The sequence below is a fragment of the Schistocerca nitens genome, chromosome 3 (genome assembly GCF_023898315.1).
Source record: "Schistocerca nitens isolate TAMUIC-IGC-003100 chromosome 3, iqSchNite1.1, whole genome shotgun sequence".
In the NCBI taxonomy this organism is placed as follows: domain Eukaryota; kingdom Metazoa; phylum Arthropoda; class Insecta; order Orthoptera; family Acrididae; genus Schistocerca; species Schistocerca nitens.
The window spans coordinates 651,687,232-651,711,677 of NC_064616.1; the positions used below are offsets into that span (position 1 = coordinate 651,687,232).

Here is a 24,446-nt window from a genome sequence, read left to right on the forward strand (position 1 = left end):
CGCATCAACTAGAAAAGAGTAGAAGCCACGAGCTGAAATTTTCTCACCATCTGTTACAGGAAGACAGACTTCTCAGAGAATTACTTGTATGTAACATCTAAATTTCTACTACCGATACTTTCTCAGCTGTTGAACGATTGGAATGAACAATTCTAATCAAAGTTTTAGCTAGTAACTTAGCATCCTCAAATGAGGAGATGTGTATGACTGAGCCTAGCTGCAGGGAGCCTTACGTTTCTTATAAAAATTGATATTCAACACTACAAATTTGACAGACATCAGGATGTGCAGAATTCTCAGCTCGCTGACCAGCACCAGCGGTACTCGTGCCTTGTAAACTCTAGACTCACAGTCTACTAGAAGTCGGATACTGTAACCTGATACATTTAATAGCTCTTAGGGGAGGCAATCTTTTTACCCGGAGGTTTCACGAACTTGCTAACTACTAAAGCACTGAGCACTTCTAGGGGGTTAACCAGAACTCCACCGACAAACTTTCAGAGGTTGTTTAAGGATAACTTCTAAGTATTTTGGTGTAAGTGAACCACGATCTCCAGCGGCTTGCTGCACAGTAATAAATTAATTGTGCTTTGTTCTGTTTGTTACCGCAGTCACACTTGTTTCTGCGAAGATACCTTCATAACAGTGAAGAAGCCTTTAATATGCAATAAACAAAACGTACGACGCACAACAAAGAGTAATGCATGAACCCTCATAAGAAACATGCACATTTTATCACAGTGTGTTCAGTTCCATCTGTCAATACACAGTACAGCACAGTTGTGTTTTTTCACAGGTACTGTTAAACATTTCGGCTACCACGATCACGGTAGAGTGCACAACGACGTATCATCGACTGTCTTACACATGCCAGAACTCCAGTAGTTTGGCGTACTAGTTTCGCTTCTGCGGTAATGTCAGCAACCTGGTCCATTCTAGTGTCGACCAGATTCTCGTAAACTACGCTCTTCACGTGGTCCCAGAAGAAGAAGTCCATTGGTGTCATGACTGATGACCGAACTGACCAAGAAACGGGACCACCGCGACCAATCCATTGTCGTCCAAACTACACTTCAGTGTGGTTTCTAACAACGAGTGCAAAGTGTGCCAGCACCCCATCATGTTGAAGCCACTCTTGTGCACTATTTTCAGTGCGACATAGATATGACGCTAACTGAGCCAAGAAACTAAACGAAATGCAACAAATCTGTAACGATCCGCCGGAGACCGTGGATCCTTTATGCCAAAATACTCAGAAGGTACCCATGACCAACCTCTGAAAGTTTGCCGGTGGAGTTCTGGTTCATCCTGTATCAGATATGACACCAGAATCTGGAAAAGTGGTTTATTTAAACAGTGCTGCGGAGTGCATTACACCTTGTACACGAAATGAATTTGTTAGTAATCTTAAGCTTGCTGACAGTTTGTATCTTTCAAACAGCTTTATGTCACTATCACAATTTTTAGGAAAAAAGAGAAACGTAAGTTTACATGGAGGGCTAGGGGTTCTTGATCTTCAATAGACACGTAATCCCAAACGACAGGATATGTAATCAAGTTAAAGACATACACGTACACCGAGTAAACGATATCGTTTCTGATCACTATTTAGTCATCACAACAGTTACGATGATAGCTAAGTGTAAGAAACATAGACAAAGAAGACAAACAAAGCTTGAGGATGTCTTTAAGGTATACCTTTTGAAATAAGAAAGTATTAAGAGATTTTATCATAGTCGGATACAGAAATATCTGCTAGACACTCCCACTGTTCGGGATATAGACAAAGAATGGGAAAATATTAAAGAACGCATAGAAAGAGCGACATATGAGGCGTGGGAAGATGGAAAGTTAAGGAAAAAGAATCGATTAAGGATTTGGAATGAAAATATCACAAAGGACGTTGATGGAAAAAATTGAGCCTACGATAACGCCGACAGAATAAAACATCGAAAAGTTGAGAGGGGTACAAGTAAAACTGGAACTATGGCAAGCAGATAGTAAGTCTAGCACACTAAGAGTCATGGGATCATTTTATAACTAAAGTAGAACTCGATGTATATCGGTTGAAAACTTTTGTCCTAAACTAATGAAACCCTTAAACAGAAGGAAGAAATATGCTGCACAACAAATATAATTAGCGAAGATCAGTGGAAAGAATTAAAAAAAAGTGTAGCAAAGAGAAGATCAAGAATTGAAGGATGAGGAGCGTATTACATCACACAACACTACGGTGGATTCGATTACAACAGGAGAACTGGCAGTATTTTTAAAAAGTATGAAAAACAGGAAAGTATTTGGCCCAGATGGTGTTAATATGGAACTTTTAAAATATTCTGTCCCTTTTCTGCTTTTATTTTATTATAATTATTTAATGAACATTGGCACTGGTATAAAATCCCAAACTCTTGAAAAATATCAGAAGCGATATAAATTTGTAAAAAGATCAAAGAAACAGTTTTGAAAGTTATAAACAAACTAGCTTAGTGGCCGCTCCTTCGCTCACGTAGACTGTATGGCCTGCAGAGATTTTTTTTTATTTATTTACTCAAATTTTTCGTTGTTCACAAATTGCAACACCTTCTAAGCCTTTCACGCTAATTAAGGTCATATAAACGTGGTCTTTTCCGAATGTGCTTTTGACAAAAAAGCGAGTCTGGTAGCTGGAGTCCAAAGGTTTTGTTAACCATGCATTTGGGTTCTTGTGGAGACATTTCTAGAGCAACTTTTATCCCCTAATAATTATTTCTACGTATCTAACCGAGAAATGAAATACCAATTTTCATAAATTTAGCTTTAAAATTTTTTAAGGCAACCAAGTATTTTCTTAAAAATGTTCATCCTCTATTGCACGGTCTTAGGAACTGATTTTCCAGCAACACTGAAACACGCATTTTTTTTAAATTTCTAACCGAGAAGTGAAATACCAATTGTCATACATGTAGCCATAAAAATACCTTAGTATTTCTTCAGTGATTATTTATTTTCAAAGAAACTTTCATCCATTATTTTAGCTCCTTAGTGGTTGAATTTCCATGAACTCTGAAACACGTATTTTTTATTTTCTGACTGAGAAACTAAATACCAGGTTTCGTAGTTCCAGATTCAAAAGTCCCTTAGTAGCGATACACTTTCAAGAAGCATTTCATTCCCTATTTCACCCCCTTAGGAGTGGAATTTCGGACAATCCCTTTTTAAACGATGCCTAGAGCAGAAGAACTACACCCTCTTCAAACTTAAGTTTCTATCCTTAGCGATTTGGCCAGGGCGATGATAAGTTAGTGAGTCAGTCTGACCCTATTTAATTCCCTTAGGGACTGAATTTCGAAAAACAGTGACATGCGTATGTTTTCTTTCTAATAGAGAAGCGAAATACAAATTCTCATAGATTTAGCTTCAAAAATTCTAGCAGAATGAAATACACTCCTGGAAATGGAAAAAAGAACACATTGACACCGGTGTGTCAGACCCACCATACTTGCTCCGGACACTGCGAGAGGGCTGTACAAGCAATGATCACACGCACGGCACAGCGGACACACCAGGAACCGCGGTGTTGGCCGTCGAATGGCGCTAGCTGCGCAGCATTTGTGCGCCGCCGCCGTCAGTGTCAGCCAGTTTGCCGTGGCATACGGAGCTCCATCGCAGTCTTTAACACTGGTAGCATGCCGCGACAGCGTGGACGTGAACCGTATGTGCAGTTGACGGACTTTGAGCGAGGGCGTATAGTGGGCATGCGGGAGGCCGGGTGGACGTACCGCCGAATTGCTCAACACGTGGGGCGTGAGGTCTCCACAGTACATCGATGTTGTCGCCAGTGGTCGGCGGAAGGTGCACGTGCCCGTCGACCTGGGACCGGACCGCAGCGACGCACGGATGCACGCCAAGACCGTAGGATCCTACGCAGTGCCGTAGGGGACCGCACCGCCACTTCCCAGCAAATTAGGGACACTGTTGCTCCTAGGGTATCGGCGAGGACCATTCGCAACCGTCTCCATGAAGCTGGGCTACGGTCCCGCACACCGTTAGGCCGTCTTCCGCTCACGCCCCAACATCGTGCAGCCCGCCTCCAGTGGTGTCGCGACAGGCGTGAATGGAGGGACGAATGGAGACGTGTCGTCTTCAGCGATGAGAGTCGCTTCTGCCTTGGTGCCAATGATGGTCGTATGCGTGTTTGGCGCCGTGCAGGTGAGTGCCACAATCAGGACTGCATACGACCGAGGCACACAGGGCCAACACCCGGCATCATGGTGTGGGGAGCGATCTCCTACACTGGCCGTACACCACTGGTGATCGTCGAGGGGACACTGAATAGTGCACGGTACATCCAAACCGTCGTCGAACCCATCGTTCTACCATTCCTAGACCGGCAAGGGAACTTGCTGTTCCAACAGGACAATGCACGTCCGCATGTATCCCGTGCCACCCAACGTGCTCTAGAAGGTGTAAGTCAACTACCCTGGCCAGCAAGATCTCCGGATCTGTCCCCCATTGAGCATGTTTGGGACTGGATGAAGCGTCGTCTCACGCGGTCTGCACGTCCAGCACGAACGCTGGTCCAACTGAGGCGCCAGGTGGAAATGGCATGGCAAGCCGTTCCACAGGACTACATCCAGCATCTCTACGATCGTCTCCATGGGAGAATAGCAGCCTGCATTGCTGCGAAAGGTGGATATACACTGTACTAGTGCCGACATTGTGCATGCTCTGTTGCCTGTGTCTATGTGCCTGTGGTTCTGTCAGTGTGATCATGTGATGTATCTGACCCCAGGAATGTGTCAATAAAGTTTCCCCTTCCTGGGACAATGAATTCACGGTGTTCTTATTTCAATTTCCAGGAGTGTATTTAGTAGTGTTTACAGGTAGAGGGTTGGCTACTGGAATCTCATCCTCTAAGCCATCAACACAAAGCGTGTCCTCAAACGTATACCCAACTCTTTCCCTGACGAAAATACGCAGAAGGCAGCAAGGTTTTACTGCAGTTCCTGGCAATTCTTGATGAACATTTAGTGATACATCCTGCACTTATTGCTCAGTATTTGACACATGTTGAGCAGCGTCACTAACATGTGCTTGCAGCCCCACTAACGTGCGTTTGGCCGCGCGGGGTAGCGGCGCGATCTGAGGCGCCTTATCACGGTCCGTGCGGCTTCCCCCGGTCGGAGGTTCGAGTCCTCCCTCGGGCATGGGTGTGTCTGTTGTCCATAGCGTAAGTTAGTTTAAGTTAGATTAAGTAGTGTGTAGGCTTAGGGACGGATGACCTCAGTAGTTTGGTCCAATAAGACCTTACCACAAATTTCCACGCGCGTTTGGAGCCTCACTTGCGCTCGGTAGCAGGCCGCTAACGTCAGCGAAAGCCCTGCTTTCGAACCACTATGCAGCGCTGAAAAGTGGCCCCGTGTGAAGCCGGCCTAAATTGAAACTTTTGTTAACAGAGCGGTACCTAGCTTAATTTCCATTGTTTGGTTTTGGCACATAGTACTCTCACGAATCCTGTTGATGCGCATCCCCTTGCTGTCCCATTATGAAGTGTGTTAACTTCCTAGCTTCTGGTGGCGGCTGCAACTACAACAGGGCACCTTTAGCTCATTTCACATTTGTCTGGCGGCCCTCTGTACCCCACCGTGTACACGACCGCGTTATGTCTGAAATGAAGTTGTAGGGGTGCACATTCAACGTCTGCCACAACGTGAATATAACTTGATGTTTTTGGCATGAGTAAGACAATTAAAAAGCAAAATTTACAGTTTTGTTCCAGCTAATGACAAAAAGAGAATATGTGTGCAACAGCTAAAGGATAAGAATTTCACATGCATTTCGTGATTTAGGCCAGAAATGACATTCACGTCTGTGAAATAAATTGACGCTTGATAGACAATAAAGTAACAAAATATTTAATGTTCACTCTGCCCAGTGACATTTCGTTACAGACTACGTGTAATACGTATTTACAGTGTATACACTTTTATTGTGCTTCAAACCCAAAGGTACCACACTGTAAATAACAAATATGGAGAAAGTGTCTAGAGGAGACATATAGGCATGTTACTACTAGAACTTACAGTGAGGGAATTACTTTTGTTTAACTTCAAGTCGTTTGAAGGATTTAGTGACATTCGCCTTGTTGGTTGTGCCAAGCCATACTCGAATGCCTTTGTCTGGACAAATGATTAGTTGGTACCTGCGTTATTACATAATACCTTCATAAGACTTGTAATAAAGCTAAACAGTATACCAGTTCCGTACAAAGGTCTCCATCATGTGTAAATGTGAAGTCGTCCTCATCTCGAATGTCGGTTTGAACTCCGCAGTGCTTTGCTATGGAGGGTCCTATTGGAGGTAATATATGTCCTTAACTTCCTCCAACCCTTAAAATTACTTAATGGAAGCTTCGAATCAGGATGAAACTTGGCATTTTTTCAGATTAAATAATTCCATCCTTAGTAAAAAAAGCGACACATGGCACAAAATATTCTTAAACCTGATGGAGAGCGAATCCTAGACCTTTGGATTTGTCGTTTAGCACTTATCCACTTAGCCAGCGAATTACGCTTTCATAAGCTATACTACATCGATATTCAAAGCAAAATAAGAAGTGATATACACCCTGAATCGCCGGCCGAAGTGGCCGTGCGGTTAAAGGCGCTGCAGTCTGGAACCGCAAGACCGCTACGGTCGCAGGTTAGAATCCTGCCTCGGGCATGGATGTTTGTGGTGTCCTTAGGTTAGTTAGGTTTAACTAGTTCTAAGTTCTAGGGGACTAATGACCTCAGCAGTTGAGTCCCATAGTGCTCAGAGCCATTTGAACCATTTTACACCTGAATCATTTTTTTTTTTTTTGTTCTCGCCAAAAATAGTTCCCAGTTTATCGCAGTCAACCACCCATGCACGCCAAAGACTAACCATATATCTCTTTCATTATTTTACAAACTATTTTATAATTTCAAGAGAATTATTTTGCAACCAAAGATATAATAATTCGTAAGGGGTGCAACCAACTTAATTTTAAAAATGCATTTATAATTTCCCGCTGCTTGAGAAGCTAAGATGAAATATTGAAACGAAACAAACAAATTCTCGTTATACGAATTATGTTCTTTATTGGCACTGACAGTCTCTGTTCAACATCTGCACGTTCCGGATGCTTAAGAAACATACAGCTTCCATAATATGACCACGGATTTCTTTCACTCTACCTAATGTGTTAATTATTTCCGTGTTCTGTAGATCATTTGCACGGATTTTATCGAAGTGATGTGGAACGAGGCAGTATACCAGTTATCATGTATCATATGTTTCTGAATATGGATACACGCTGCATATTTACTGGATAGTAAATAGAACAGTGGCCTAAATTTAATAATAATGAAAATATTAGTTTTTAATATTACTCGCGTAACTAGCAGTAATATTCTTAAATTAATTTTTTCGCTGTACATGCTACCAGTTTTTAACAAACATTCGCCGCCGCTGGTGGCCGAGCGGTTCTGGCGCTACAGTCTGGAACCGCGCGACCGCTACGGTCCTGCCTCGGGCATGGATGTGTGTGTTGCCCTTAGGTTAGTTAGGTTTAAGTAGTTCTAAGTTCTAGGGGACTTATGACCTCAGCGGTTGAGTCCCATAGTGCTCAGAGCCATTTGAACCATTTTTTGAACAAACATTCGTCTAGGGAATGGAAGGAGTTGCCAAGCGGAAAAAAATTTTGAGCTAGGTTTAACATTTGCTTTAGTACTTGTTAGACGTTTGATGTGATTGTGTGTTACTGACCTGTATTCATGGTCGAGATAAGTAACTCAAGCCTGGGCAGTGACACTCGACTCGAAGGCAGTCGTTTCGAGCACTGGTGGGGGATGAAATCTTCATCGCAAGTATTTGGACCGGAAGGGGGGATATGATGTCTTCCTAATCACCTGGCTTTATGCCAGTGTCTTGGGTTCAGTTCCAACCCAAGGAACGTTAAGCTCGACGATCACCTTGGTGTTAATCGAGAGGTGTAGTCTATGCGCCGGCACCATCTACCTACCATGCATCGATAAATCACGGTACTACACTACAGTGTAAAAGCTCCCATCACTGTTACCTACACGACACACTACATACGTGACACTTCATAAAATGTCGGAGGAAGGCAAAGGGGAACCACCTCCTCTATGACGTTGCCTATCACGGCAGTACGTATTACTCCATCAGCTCTCAACACTCATTTCCTCACTGCGGGACTGATTTCGACTTTTTAATGTGTCGTTGGGTGTAGGAAATTTACTGAATATCGGTAGATGTGATGGAGGATATTGTGGTTGCAGGAAGTGATCAGGTGAGGTGAAAAACCTTATTCACTGTAACGTTGTATGTATGATGGAGTAATTTGTGTAGGGGAATATAATTTGTGCGTTGGGGTCTATTTCCAACACCCTGTGATGGATCTTACATGTTTCATTTAGGACTTGCTGGCTTGAAGAACGAGTATGTGCCAAAGGAACAGGAATATTCTCCAGCCAAGTGACAGACTCATGGAGCTGCTGGCCGTACTTTTGGAGAATTTGCATCTCTAGCCATCTAATTTACGAAGCAGATAATAGCGTGATGACCATTTTTTCTTATTGTTAGTGCAGTGGTTTCGAAATGTTAGGGAGCGGTCCAGGATTACACCGAAATATTTAGGTGTATCGAATTGTTCAAATTCTTTTCCATTTCAGTTGACTCGTATCTTCCTTGTGTGTGTGGACTCGCGTCATCTTACAAAGTACTTAAATTCTTCCTCAGAATAAAATTTGAAGTAGTTAATCTAATTCTAATCAAAGAGCCTTTATTTAAAAAATAGCTTTAATTTCACTTGTATCCGGCATTATATGATCCAGTGTCGCACTGTAGGCCACCGGTTGCATCTATATTGTATAATAAAAGTTATATAAACAATTCAACATAGGATTGGAGTGTATCTTAGATTAATTTCATTCATTCATTTAGAAGCCAAGCACGTCCCAGAAGCACTGAATATGCAATATAGTGAAAATATAAATGTCGCATGGCACTGCTGGCTGGAACATCCCACTGGGTGGGTTTAGCCGCTTGTCTGGAAGGGGGTTCTTACTCCGCGCTCGTAGACTCCGTCCCTTCAGATATGTGAGGCTTGTGTCGTATGGGCTTTTTTTTTAGAGTGTTGGTGAGTGTAATGGGTGCGTTTACAGTGCTGTGTTATAGAAAGGTGACAAGGAAGAAAGATGGAGACATCCAGTGCCAAAACGTAGGCTACTCCTCTCGACAGCTCCAAAGGGGCTGCCGGATCAAATGTGACACACGCTCTTACTTCATGAGACCCTGCCGAAGCGTTGGAGTTTAATCCAGGATCTTGGCGCAGAGACTGGTGATCGAGAACTGTACACCACCTGCTCTCCTCCCTTTGCAGTGAAAACTGCGTCCACCACCAGTATTCAAACTGGCTTACCTCCTAGTCGAGCGCCAACGCACAGTAGTGCGTTAGAGATATCGGGAACGGAGGCGCGTATGCAATATAGTGAACTGTTGGAATGAAAGTCGTGTACGGATTTCATGCCACCAGGCGTCTCCTTTCTGTACATTGCCACTACTTAGTAACTTTCTTGCTATGAAATAAATTCAAAAAGCTAGTAAATGATCTTATCGTGTTTCCCACATTTTCTACCCCTGAACATGAAACGTTAGTTGCTACATTAATTACATTATTTGTTTTCTTTTCAGATCGCTCCTGAGGAAAAACCTGCGAAAAAGTTACGCCCTTTCCTTGCAGGTAAGTGAAGTAGTTGTCATCACAACACGGTATCAAACAGCGTGTGTAAAAGTATAAGTCATGTGTTACACACTAGATCTTACCCGAGGGAATGATTATTTAATTATTTATAACGATACATTCCTTAACTGAATGGTAAATTAAGGTCTATAGTCACTGAATATATTACACATTATCGTTTAATAGGAATTTCCTTTTGTCCTGTATGATGTATGCATATAAACGAACGGAAAGGAGAGAGTTAACTAAATTGCTAGTTTATTTATTTATAAAACAAACTGTATCCTATACAGGTTGAGTCTTAAATGAGGTAAAAAATCCGAGGGTTATATGCTGGCACACGCAATGAGTCAGGAACCGTTATTATTACTTTTTCCTTCTGGACGTACTGTTTACAAGTTTGAGAAACAGTGTTACCCTTTCAATGAGACAATGCAGCGCTTTAGGATCTGGATATGACATTATTCCACATATGTATCGTACGACTCACGTAAATCCTTGTTTGTATCAGTCGACACTTGAAAGATAAGGGAGCAAGATGCAAGCAGTCTCATAACAACTTGTGAACTGCTCGTTGAAATCATGTGCAGCCTAGCGCCACTGTAAGCTTTAGCTGTAAACCGAAAAAGCGACCGACGGTTGGAGGAAGACTACGGAATGCATGTCCTGTTTACAACAGCGGTATCACTCTAGCTGATACCCGCCACGCCAACTGACGCTTCGCAGTTTTACTACCATGGAAACTTCCACAAACTGGGAATATACGGGCATGCATATCATCTAAGGGCTGGTAAACGGATGAACAAAACTTGAAACGCAACTGTATCAAGAACGAAGTCCCATCAGGTGCTACTCATCAGCAAACACATTTTAGTCAGTGGTCACATTTCTGCCATTTCTAGGATTTAGTGGTCAGGAACTTACAATGCAGATAACGAGGAGAATTTTTTGCGAGCTTTTGTCGAGAACCAACAGTACATTAGAAGAGTGAAAAAGCTACGTTGTGCAAGTACTACACAGATATAATTTCAGCATAGCCTGGACTTCTAAAACTTATAAATCATACGATGCCTATTTTACGGGCGTGGGTTTTAATGAATTATCATAATACACATGAGCGAGCAGAATAAAACCCTTCCAACTCGGAAGTACTAAGGTACGAACAAAAGTAAAGTGTCAATATATGGTGCGGTATTATCGACAATTACTTAATAGGGTCACATGAGGTACATCCAAGACTGACGGGTCTCTTGGATGCTCCTTAACCACAACCAGAATTTTTGGAAGAAAGTTAAGCTACAGTACGATAATGTGGTTCATGCATGATGCTGCCCTCACTCACTTCTTCGAAATAGAATGGTTGTGGAGATCCTGTGGTTTGGTCAGCTACGTAGGGACTTCAGAAAATAAATTATACATGTCGTTTCACACTAAGAGCATTGCGCAACAAGAGTGGCGCATTGTCAGAAGAGTGTGAAATGGCAAGGCAACTGGAAACGTAATCCAGAAACGAAGTATACGGGACTGTACTACTCATGTGTGCAAAGCGTCTAAATTTCACTCAGATTCAACGTGATATCCTGGCTGTATATGGACTAAATGCAGTGTCTCATTCAACCATAGCGAAACTGGCTAACAGTTTGACCCAGACCGTACAGATGTGGGAGGTAATGATTGGGTGGAATGGCCATCGTCATGGACCACAGACGACAATGTCCGGGCAATAGAGGAACTGATCCACGGCAATCACAGAGTGGTGAGGACGTTCACACAGCGGTTCTCGAATGGCTCCGTCACCAAGAAGCGAATTTTTATAGTAGAGGATCTGAACGATTAGTAGAACGTTCTGACCCTTTTTTACAGAGACTTGGTGATTTATGTTGAAAAATAGTGTCACATTTCTGTACCACTTTGAAGTGTAGTGAAGTTACTTGACCTACCATAATAATGTGTAACTTACTTTTTGTAATGACCCGTACATCGCAAAGCCTTAATCCACTTGATTTATTCTTATTAGTTCATGTGAAATTCTTGAATGATGGAGGAGAACGTTCTGACATTAATAAACTGCAACGCAGAAGACCAGACTCACATTGTACTAAGTGAACATAGCGGTGATGGATCGCTCAGTAAATCCATATCGCGGAGATTCGGTTTGCTGTGCACACCACGGCCGTCAATTTGAAAAAAAATTTATGAAGTGCCATTGCAGTCTAAGGTCTTGTGTTTCTACATTATTTTGGATTTTTACGCTTGTATTGCATTCAAACTTCGCCTTATCTACGTGTATGGTTCAGGAATACTCCTAAATTCGTCATAAAATAGGGTTCTAGAATATTTGAAAATATGTTCTCGCGAGATATTGTCAGCTTATTTCAAAACGTTTGCCAATTGAAATTTACTGTAATTTTTGTTACGGAAAATCAGTGACATACACTATGTGATCAAGAGTGTCGGGGCAGGTACGTAACGCAGAATTGACCACTAGATGTCACGAGAGGCAGATCCGCCTGTATAAAAGGAGGCGGTGAGTATTCTGTTGTCAGTGAGAACGCCTGAGTGTGCGAGGGAGTCGACAGCGAAGTGCACGACAGCGGACGTGCCTTCGGCAGCGCACGCGACGGGGTGAGGTGACGGCAGTACCTCCGACGTGGCGTGTGCCTACCCGGAGTGGGCTGCCTCGTCCTACTTCAGGTGTAGCGTGGGCGCGCCCTCTTTTTAAAGGGGCGCTGAACTAATCGAAGGGTGTGGCGGTTCGCCTTCCTACGAGGCTCACCTCGCCGGTGGCCTCACCCGATCCCCCCAACGAAGACGACACGGCCTGCAAATACGGACGTGGACGCGGACGGCTCATCGGAGGTGAACAGCGACGCAGAGGACGCTCCTCCTGCGCTGCGCCGTTACTCCACCATTTCCGAGGAGGTGTGGAGTCCAAGGCGGCGGCAACTCTCTTCCGCTTAGATCGGGAACAGAGAAGTGGCTCTGCCGAGGCCCACGAGAAAGACAGGCTGTAGCGCGTACGTCACAGCACATGAAACTGCAAGTCTTACGAGTGCCAGCAGCCATCTCCGGCGGGGAGTGAGTAACTATTGCAGACGAATTTAATAATTCTTGACTGCGTGTTTAAATACACTACTGGCCATTAAAATTGCTAACCCAGGAAGAAATGCAGATGATAAACGGGTATTCATTGGACAAATATATTATACTACAACTGACATATGATTACATTTTCACGCAATTAGAGTGTGCACATATCCTGAGAAATCAGTGCCCAGAACAACCATCTCTGGCCGTAATAACGGCCCTGATACTCCTGGGCATTGAGTCAAACAGAGCTTGGATGGCGTGTACAGGTACAGCTGCCCATGCAGCTTCAACACGATGCCACAGTTCATCAAGAGCAGTGACGGGCGTATTGTGACGAGCCAGTTGCTCGGCCACTATTGATCAGACGTTTTCAATTGGTGAGAGATCTGGAGAATATTCTGGCTAGGGCAACAGTCGAACATTTTCTGTATCCAGAATGGCCCGTACAGGACCTGCAACATGCGGTCGTGCATTATCCTGCTGAAATGTAGGGTTTCTCAGGGATCGAATAAAGGGTAGAGCCGCGGGTGGTAACACATTTGAAATGTAACGTCCACTGTTCAAAGTGCCGTCAATGCAAAGAAGAGGTGACCGAGACGTGTAACCAGTGGCACCCCATCCCATCACGCCTGATGATACGCCAGTATGGCGATGACGAATACACGCTTCCAATGTGCGTTCACCGCGGTGACGCCAAACACGGATGCGACCATCATGATGCTGTAAACAGAACCTGGATTCATCCGAAAAAATGACGTTTTGCCAATCGTGCACCCAGGTTCGTCGTTGAGTACACCATCGCAGGCCATGGTCTCCGAGCTGATAGTCCATGCTACTGCAAACGTCGTCGAACTGTTCGTGCAGATGGTTGTTGTCTTGCAAACGTCCCCATCTGTTGACTCAAGGATCGAGACGTGGCTGCACGATCCGTTACAGCCATGCGGATAAGATGCCTGTCATCTCGACTGCTAGTGATACGAGGCCGTTGGGATCCAGCACGGCGATGCGTATTATCCTTCTGAACCCACCGATTCCATATTCTGCTAACAGTAATTGGATCTCGACCAACGTGAGCAGCAATGTCGCGACATGATAAACAGCAATCGCGATAGGCTAGAATCCGACCGTTATCAAAGTCGGAACCGTGATGGTACGCATTTCACCTCCTTGCACGAGGCATCACATCACCGTTTCACCAGGCAACGCAGGTCAACTGCTGTTTGTGTACGAGAAATCGGTTGGAAACTTTCCTCATGTCAGCACGTTGTAGGTGTCGCCACCGGCGCCAATCTTGTGTGAATGCTCTGAAAAGGTAATCATTTGAATATCACAGCATCTTCTTCCTGTCGGTTAAATTTCGTGTCTGTAGCACGTCATCTTCGCGGTGTAGCAATTTTAATGGCCGGTAGTGCACTTGGAAGTTCTCCATAGCACACGACACAATTTAGACATTTATTGAGGACCTTTTCAATTAAATATTGATTTCCCGTGCGTGCTGCACGGAACCGAGCGTTGACGAACTGTGGCTGACAAGACGACGAGTGTGACGTCACAAGTTTGCTTAGGGACCGTATATCTCGGTGGCCCCGGGCCCCAAGACGGAAGCTCACCCAGTCAGCAAGAAGTCGCCGTATCGACGACTGGCGGCAAGAAGAGGGCAATGACGGACACTTGAGTAGTAGGCCGCATATGGATGCAGATAGTGGCCAGAAATGCCGCATCCCGCAACTCCGCTAGTGCTGGCGCAAGAGCAGAAGATGGCTGGGCGAAGGTGATGATGAAACTTGCGGCTCGTTCCACCGCAGCCACGAAAACCAAAGCGTCAATGAAGCCATCTGACAACCGCTTTATTGCGTTGACGGAACGTGGAGCACCCGCAAAACGAACAGAGAAACACGATTGCTAATGCAGAATCTGTCAGCTCCCAACCGCCAACAACAATTAGGCGTCATGGGCTGAAGCCACCACTAATCAATCGTCTTTGAAATCAAAGACAATTATAAAGGATCTCTCCCTCGTCTGAAGGAGTGTACAACAACAGACCTCATTCTGAAGACGACCGGACTGTACACCGTGTGTATTCAGCTATCTATCACCGAAGATTTACGATAGGTGACGAAGGAGGTATCGGATCTTTCGATGCCCTTCTATACACACACCACCGGGTTGGAAAAACCAATCGCTCCTGGTTATAGCTATCGACAACATGGAGAAACGGAAGTTCCTTCAGCTGACGACTGCGGCCTGCACGTCAGTCACTGCCGAGCCACTGAGGCAGAACAGGGGAGACGTGCACGCACTGCCAGGGGGCGGAGCATGTGGCTCCCCACTGCTCCTTCCTCGACGCATGCGCGAAGCGCGCGGGCAACTTCAACAGCCAGTTATGACCGCTGCCCAGGACGCATACACACAAGTGCAAGAATTGTGGCGAGCACACGTGGCGAGCTATCGTGGCTCTGAATATCTGAAAGCTGCGGCGGCTCGTCAGCATGGAGAGCCGTACAAGCCGAGGATTGCCCTCTCCAAATAACGTCCGCGCCCAGGCGCGCGGGCAGTGGAGCGGGCGAGCGCCGACGCTACGAAGACTGGTAGCACGACTGTCAACACCGTTTCTGCATCAGGAACCGGAAGAAGACCCACCAGAAAGCGCTCTCGTGATGGTACGCCGGACGGCTTGCGATTCGACCTCCGTAAGGAGAAAACTCGCTGGCAAACAGAAGACGCCATCGGCAGGTGGCAGGAGCACGATCGCTCCACCAGCCTGTCGCACTGATGCAGCTGCCGTCGACATAGCTGCACTCATTTCGTCTCTCAGTGGACCACGATCAAGTCACACACTTCGCCGAGATGCTTCAGCGAGTCGTCGAGATCGTGATGCTGGCTGCCCAGGCAGCCACACCAGCTAACACTGCGGCGCTCCCTCCGATGTCCGCGACGGAAAGTAATGAAAACACAGCACCTCGCTGGCATTGCTGGCAAAGAGAAGACGATGCAACCTGGGAAGGCCATCCTGGCGAAGCAAAAGAACGTGAAGAAGCTACATACAACAAAGATCCATGAGATACGAATCAACCTTTCTAAAGCTGCCTACGTCGACTGTTGGTGGTGTGGTTGTGAAGTGGAAACACGAAGGATCAACTCAGCTAAACTACAACCAGGCAGACCTCATGTACTGAAGGACAAAGACAGTCACAAGAATTGCGTAGGATGACAGTTAAGAAGTCGCATTAAATCAGAGGATGTACGGTGGAGGTCGCGTTAAGAGTATGGGGGTGATTTTCGTGATTAAGGTATGGTTCCCTCATTGCGTTTAAGAAATCGCTAAATGCGGAAGACTATGAACACAATTTACGGCATGGTGTTCTGCTTATAGTAGAGTAACGGTTCGGAGACTATGAATTCCAAAGTGCTACCAGAATCCCAAATATCACAATGATTATGCGTAAAGACTTAAAAAGCCTGGGGTACAATGGTCGAGCAGCTCCTTATAAGCCATATAGTCAGCGCTAAACGATGTTTGAGGTGGCGTAAAGAGTGAAGACAGTGGACAGTGCATGACTGGAAACAAGTGATTTGGACTTACTGTATGAATCACACTACACCTTATGGCAGTACTATGGAAGGGTTTCGATTTCGTGACTGCCTGGTAGACGTTACCTGTACTCACGTATAACGACAACAGTGATGTACGGAGGAGGTCGCGTTAAGGGTACGGGGGTGATTTTAGTGATTAAGGTATGGTTCCCTCATTGCGTTTAAGAAATCGCTAAATGCGGAAGACTATGAACACAATTTACGGCATGGTGTTCTGCGTATAGTAGAGTAACAGTTCGGAGACTATGAGTTTTGTATCAGCATGACAGTGCACCCTGTCATACAACAGCAAAGGTTTGTGGACAGTAACATTCCTGAAATGGACCGGCTAGCCCACAGTACCGATCTGAATCCACTGTAACAACTCTGGGATGAGTTAGAGCTCTGTACAATATCGCAGCGTCCCATCTCTCTACCCTCTTTGGTTTCAGGTCTTGAGGAAGAATGGGCTGCCATTCCTCCACAGAAATTCAGGCGCCACATTGAATGTGTCTCCATAACAGTTCATATCGCCATAAGGGCGAAGAGTGGCACACTGAGTATTAACTTCCACATACAGCTGTCCGAATACTTTTGATCAGATAGTGTATTTAGCGAAAACGAACAAAGAATAATACATGCAGAAGCTATCAAAAACAGTAACAGAGTAGTAAGATGAGTTCAGTAGTTCACGAACATAGAGGATGATTCAGCTGCCCCTACCGATGACGCTTTACACAACCTGCAATGAAATACCTGGTCTTCAGAAACCACGTGCAGAATTTTCATAATCTCTCGCTCGGTACGCACAAACCAATTAAGTCCTACAGAAAAAAATGAACACAAACTTTCGTAGGAAATTTGTATGAGAAAATCATAACAGACCACCAAAGCAGTGACATGTTGACATGTGAGAAATAGAAGGTGAATGCGAACTCCACCGACAAATTTCGGAGATTTGTCAAAGATATTTTCTGAGTATTTTGGTAGAAGAGACCGTGGACTCCGGGAACTCATTATACAATAATAGCACTTATTACACCCATGTATCTTTTTATCTGTATCGGACTGGAGAGTCCTGCAAAACAGTGCAGATGTTGACGGTATGTGCGGTGTGTTTTGTTTGAAAAAGGCTTGTTCCGTTCACCGACGAATCTCCAAAATTTAGTCGGCGTAGTTCGGATTCGACCTGTATAATAAGTATCAGAATAAAAGAAAAGCCACTGATGAAGGCGAGCTATGCACAAAACTAATTTGGGGAGAATACACACAGTGTTTGCATCAAACCCCATATTTTTTTCTGCGGGTTCGGATCAGTCAGGAGAAGAGCAAAGTTTACAGTGATTATTGCTTAGACGATCTACATCGCAGGATGACAGCCTTACAAAACCGCCCCATATCTTTTACCGCTAGTCGTACAAGTCTCGGAACACCCTTGCTTTCGCTCTCCGTTTGGTATTTTCTTACTTGCCATCCGATTTCAGAACGGGGTGAACATTAATCACGACTTGGAGCACTTCCTTACGGAACATTTTCCACAGTATGCTTGCATGTATACGATGACTTTAGAAGTGAGGCGGGTGTCTCATACGCCTCGTTCACCTCCTCAAACGACATATACGGAATATTTGCGGTGCCGCCTGAATAGTATACACGGTGTTACAAAAAGGTACGCCCAAACTTTCAGGAAACATTCCTCACACACAAATAAAGAAAAGATGTTATGTGGACATGTGTCCGGAAACGCTTTATTTCCATGTTAGAGCTCATTTTAGTTTCGTCAGTATGTACTGTACCTCCTCGATTCACCGCCATGATTTCATACCTGTGCTGCTAGAACATGTGCCTTTACAAGTACGACACAACATGTGGTTCATGCACGATGGAGCTCCTGCATATTTCAGTCGAAGTGTTCGTACGCTTCTCAACAACAGATTCGGTGACCGATGGATTGGTAGAGGCGGACCAATTCCATGGCCTCCACGCTCTCCTGACCTCAACCCTCTTGACTTTCATTTATGGGGGCATTTGAAAGCTCTTGTCTCCGCAACCCCGGTACCAAATGTAGAGACTCTTCGTGCTCGTATTGTGGACGGCTCGGATACAATACTCCATTCTCCAGGGCTGCATCAGCGCATCAGGGATTCCATGCGACGGAGGGTGGATGCATGTATCCTCGCTAACGGAGGACATTTTGAACATTTTCTGTAACAAAGTGTTTGAAGTCAGGCTGGTACGTTCTGTTGCTGTGTGTTTCCATTCCATGATTAATGCGATTTGAAGAGAAGTAATAAAATGAGCTCTAACATGGAAAGTAAGCGTTTCCGGACACATGTCCACATAACATATTTTCTTTCTTTGTGTGTGAGGAATGTTTCCTGAAAGTTTGGCCGTACCTTTTTGTAACACCCTGTATATGCACGGCGGAGTTACTGGCCATCAGGGAGACTTATTTATTATGCCACGCAGACTTCCAGCTCGTATTGACCTTCACGGTCTCCTAAAATGTGTTGCAGAAACTAAAACATCCCACGTTTGATAAACTGACTAGCAGGTATGTCTTAGATGCCTCGGAGGCCGTACTAGACGTTCTGACATGGACGTTGACGTTCGCTTACTTTGGGTAAAAGGGCATCGACACATTCTCCATAATGAAACTGTTTACCGCCTAGCTAAGAGGAGCATTGTGGGAAGACAGTTCCGCCGAACACCAATCCCAGTTTCAAATTGACGTTCATGAAAGCTGCTTATCACGGCTGCAACTGTGAATGGGACGTAGCTCAGCTCTACAAGGCCCGTCTCCTGGCGGCCATACAATCGAACTTTTCTTCTAGGCCATGTCTCACCTCAGTGAAGCTTAGTAAACGTCATGTGACTCCTCTGATCAGCTTGAGGCTGGTACACGGTTGTTAGGGCGCCCAACTATATTGGTTGAAAATCATCGCTTCTGGACACTGTGATCAGGACCCAACAGCGGCGGTGGATCTGAACAACGTCATATTGGCGTGTAATAAGATCTCAACCGCACAGGCATTCTTGTACAAAAAATTGGTTGCGAGGGGCTACCCTCTTCCTACAAGCGTAATTGCTTAATCTCACCATTTCGATGTACATAGGCATTATTTGCTCGCGAACTATTTAAAAGACGCCGGTATCCACGCTTGATCAGTAAGCAGTGTGGATTTTGTCCTCGTATGAAGCCGCCTAGTTCGAAAACAGGGACATATATTTGTGTCTTTCCTTTGCTTAATGTACTTATCTTTCTAAACGACGCCGTTTTCAAGCTTTCAAATATAAGTTGCTGTGTATGCCATTCTCCTCTCGAACCGGTCCGGTTTTGGAACCTGAGCCGAAATTTTGTGTTTGTTTAATTTATATAATGAACTTTTCTTTGTACTTCACACTCTTATCATTATCATTATTCTGTAGTGAAAACTGTACTAACGTCAGATTGGCACTGTCGTAATTACTACTGACTGTCTGGTGTTCGCCTTTTAGTTCTAAATAGCTCTGAGCACTATGGGACTTAACTTCTGAGGTCATCAGTCCCCTAGAACTTAGAACTACTTAAACCTAACTAACCTAAGGACATCACACACATCCATGCCCGAGGCAGCATTCGAACCTGCGACCGTAGCGGTCGCGCGGTTCCAGACTGCAGCGCCTAGAATCGCTAGGCCACCTCGGCCCGCCTTTTAGTGTTTATATTTTCCATTAAGAACGTATGTTTTGTACATCGAATTCTTTGTATTTTTCTACAGTGGAAATTGCAAGTATGTTAATATGACACTTTTGTAACAGCTGTTGGCTGTATGGTCCTCGCTACTCAAACCCAAAAGTAAACAAATAATTAAAAAAACAGCCCTAAGACGCGTTCATAAGTGCTATTCACGTTGCAGACATTAATTATGACTTTGTGAGAATGTTATGGACTATATTAACGATAACTGAATGAAGAACCAGCGACACCGTTTACCTTAATAACCGGGAATAGCTCTTTCCTTAGTACTTCAGCAATTTCGCGCAATTTAAATTCACAAGTGAACCCTAACTGCCGACTTATATAACGCAGCAACATCTTCTGCATGGAGAAGCGGAAGTCTGTAGGGTGAGGCGCGTCGAAATGTAGCATGAAACGGGCGCGGCTGATCCGATTATTTTGTCCGCAGCGTAAACATCCCCCACCACTGCCGCTCAGCCACAACACAACGTTGCCCGCGCCGACGCCTCGCTACAGTCAACGGTCGCCCCAGTCATGGTGCCCAACACGGACGTAGCAATCCTCATTTAAGCCATAAACGTTATCAAGTTAAGCTGTGAAACGACAAATTTGCTGAAACGTTATCTGCCTTTTCGTTGAAGCTGAAGATGTGTTCTCAGGTTTGTAATCTCATATCCGAGAAGTTTGTTACAGACGGCCAACAGGCTACAGAATATTACAGTTTCCTGTGATTGTTTGCATTATCCTCTACTTAACCTATTTTTGACAGAGAAAGGGGTAAAATATGCTGCTGTAATACTTTTCGATAAATTACCAGATGAACTAAAATGTCTAATGGTCAACAATAAGAGTTTCAAAAATAAATTGAAATAATATCTGATTGACAACTCTTTCTATAACACAGATGAATTAGTGAATAGGAATAAATAAATCTACAGGTACAATATATGCAATTTGTGCCATATAAAGGAATGGGGTAGGTAATTAAAAAAAACCCTTCCATGTGTGCATTTCTTATGCACTTGACAGGTTCCACATCGTAACAGTTTTCGTCAGATCAATCAGTGGAACACGTAACTAACTATCTGAACCACCGATGTACTGTATATGAGATTATGCTTACCCATTACGGATAAAAAAAAACTTCCTGTAATATACAAGTAGAAATAAGATATCAGATCACCTGAAATTTGTTCTTGTAGTAATTTATTGCCGGCCGTGGTGGTCATGCGGTTCTAGGCACTCAGTCCGTAACCGCGCGACTGCTACGGTCGCAGGTTCGAATCCTGCTTCGGGCATGGATGTGTGTGATGTCCTTAGGTTAGTTAGGTTTAAGTAGTTTTAAGTCTAGGGGACTGATGACCTCAGATGTTAAGTCCCATAGTGCTCAGAGCCATTTGAACTTAACTCACATTCTGGAGGAGCAATGGTCAAATCGGCATTCAGCAACCCACATTTACGTTTCGCATGGTTTTCTTAAACCGCTTAAGGTAAATGCTGGAAGGGCTACTTTCGATGGGCTATGGATGATTTCTTTCCCCATGCGCCATTTCTCATGATGGAGTCCTCGATGGAACGTTACACTGTAAGTTCATTACGTGTTTCATTATGTGTTATAGCTATTTTCGAACAAATACCTACAACCAGCGGCAAAAGAGTAATAGTGCACCACAAAAGTAAGGATAAACATGGTGAGCAGTATGAAAGAAAAACTTTGGAATATAAAAAAGTGCACATGTTTCGAAAATGAAGTGGTAGTGCGACCTCCAGAAGAGATGAGAGGAAACGCAGATGCCAACAAACCATCCCACTGAAGATGCCGTAGAGTAAAAAAAAGGCGAAACGCGCATGGGAGAAATAAATTACAATTGCAACAAAAAAGGCGGTTTTATTTACAAAACAAATACTTCTGTGCTTGCTGCGGAGGATGACCACGCATACAACCTCGTTAATTTTTAACCAGCTATTCCTCGGCGTTCGCTGTGGGCGACCGCATATATGAGTCAATTTTATCATGGCACCTAATTGTGCTGACGTAGCGTATTTAGATATACACTCCTGGAAATTGAAATAAGAACACCGTGAATTCATTGTCCCAGGAAGGGGAAACTTTATTGACACATTCCTGGGGTCAGATACATCACATGATCACACTGACAGAACCACAGGCACATAGACACAGGCAACAGAGCATGCACAATGTCGGCACTAGTGCAGTGTATATCAACCTTTCGCAGCAATGCAGGCTGCTATTCTCCCATGGAGACGATCGTAGAGATGCTGGATGTAGTCCTGTGGAACGGCTTTCCATGCCATTTCCACCTGGCGCCTCAGTTGGACCAGCGTTCGTGCCGGACGTGCAGACCGCGTGAGACGACGCTTCATCCAGTCCCAAACATGCTCAATGGGGGACAGATCCGGAGATCTTGCTGGCCAGGGTAGTTGACTTACACCTTCTAGAGCACGTTGGGTGGCACGAGATACATGCGGACGTGCATTGTCCTGTTGGAACAGCAAGTTCCCTTGCCGGTCTAGGAATGGTAGAACGATGGGTTCGATGACGGTTTGGATGTACCGTGCACTATTCAGTGTCCCCTCGACGATCACCAGTGGTGTATGGCCAGTGTAGGAGATCGCTCCCCACACCATGATGCCGGGTGTTGGCCCTGTGTGCCTCGGTCGTATGCAGTCCTGATTGTGGCGCTCACCTGCACGGCGCCAAACAGCCATACGACCATCATTGGCACCAAGGCAGAAGCGACTCTCATCGCTGAAGACGACACGTCTCCATTCGTCCCTCCATTCACGCCTGTCGCGACACCACTGGAGGCGGGCTGCACGATGTTGGGGCGTGAGTGGAAGACGGCCTAACGGTGTGCGGGACCGTAGCCCAGCTTCATGGAGACGGTTGCGAATGGTCCTCGCCGATACCCCAGGAGCAACAGTGTCCCTAATTTGCTGGGAAGTGGCGGTGCGGTCCCCTACGGCACTGCGTAGGATCCTACGGTCTTGGCGTGCATCCGTGCGTCGCTGCGGTCCGGTCCCAGGTCGACGGGCACGTGCACCTTCCGCCGACCACTGGCGACAACATCGATGTACTGTGGAGACCTCACGCCCCACGTGTTGAGCAATTTGGCGGTACGTCCACTCGGCCTCCCGCATGCCCACTATACGCCCTCGCTCAAAGTCCGTCAACTGCACATACGGTTCACGTCCACGCTGTCGCGGCATGGTACCAGTGTTAAAGACTGCGATGGAGCTCCGTATGCCACGGCAAACTGGCTGACACTGACGGCGGCGGTGCACAAATGCTGCGCAGCTAGCGCCATTCGACGGCCAACACCGCGGTTCCTGGTGTGTCCGCTGTGCCGTGCGTGTGATCATTGCTTGTACAGCCCTCTCGCAGTGTCCGGAGCAAGTATGGTGGGTCTGACACACCGGTGTCAATGTGTTCTTTTTTCCATTTCCAGGAGTGTATTTAAATAGCAGTTATGATTTATAAAAGTTTAAAACGCGCCATTTGCGGCTACGGTATATATACCCGAAAGAGCAGCGTCACTCATGAGGTGCCTGCGTGTGGCTTGCTACCGACCAAGTACCGCTAACCTACACGCGGCACTCAGATGAGGTCACTCTGTAACGTTCTGGCGTTAGCCAATGCACTTAATTGTCTTATAACGTTCCACCCTTATTTTACATGTGGGTTTCGTTATTTTTGTTATTTTATTATCACGCTGCTTGAAAGTGCACTGTATTAATATTGTTTTTTGGCTGTCCAGTACAGTGTAAGTCATCGACTACTTTAATGTAAAAAAGGAAAACTTTCGCATGTTGAGATTTTAGTGAATGTAGCATAGGGCCTACACAGCTGGCGGCGTCCTGTGCAATAAATGACACTAAACAATAACCACAAACGTGGCACAGCATGAAAATAATATGTTTTACACAAGTTTTCAGCCGAATAATTAAACTAGTCATTTATATAACATTTTTAAGGTTGAATACTGCTGATTTAATTTAATTAATATAAAAAAACTGTGGAACACATACTATTTTCATGTTGTGCAATGTTAATAATTGTTTCTAAGACACAGTATGCCAGTTACTCAAGACAGACATTGGTTATCTATGGTGGCGCACTTTTAAGCTGTTGCATATTGTCTTCCGAAATAAATAATTATTCGAAAGTCCAAAGAAAAGTTTTTATATCTGACGCAGTATGCTTTTACTAATTTAAGTTTAATACTATCAATTACTCAGATTTAGATATTGAGTTCAAACTGTACCAGCACTATC

The 24,446-nt window shown here is 44.8% G+C and overlaps 1 protein-coding gene across 7 annotated transcripts in view; it reads left to right on the forward strand.

Annotated features, from left to right (window-relative positions):
* LOC126248617 (cAMP-regulated phosphoprotein 21) overlaps window positions 1–24,446 on the forward strand; it is a 1,051,584-nt gene that overhangs the window by 300,478 nt on the left and 726,660 nt on the right. For all 7 annotated transcript variants that reach the window (XM_049949775.1, XM_049949778.1, XM_049949781.1 and 4 more), the window contains exon 3: window positions 9,718–9,766. The gene's annotated coding sequence lies outside the window, so the exon portion shown is untranslated. The remainder of the gene's footprint in view (window positions 1–9,717; window positions 9,767–24,446) is intronic.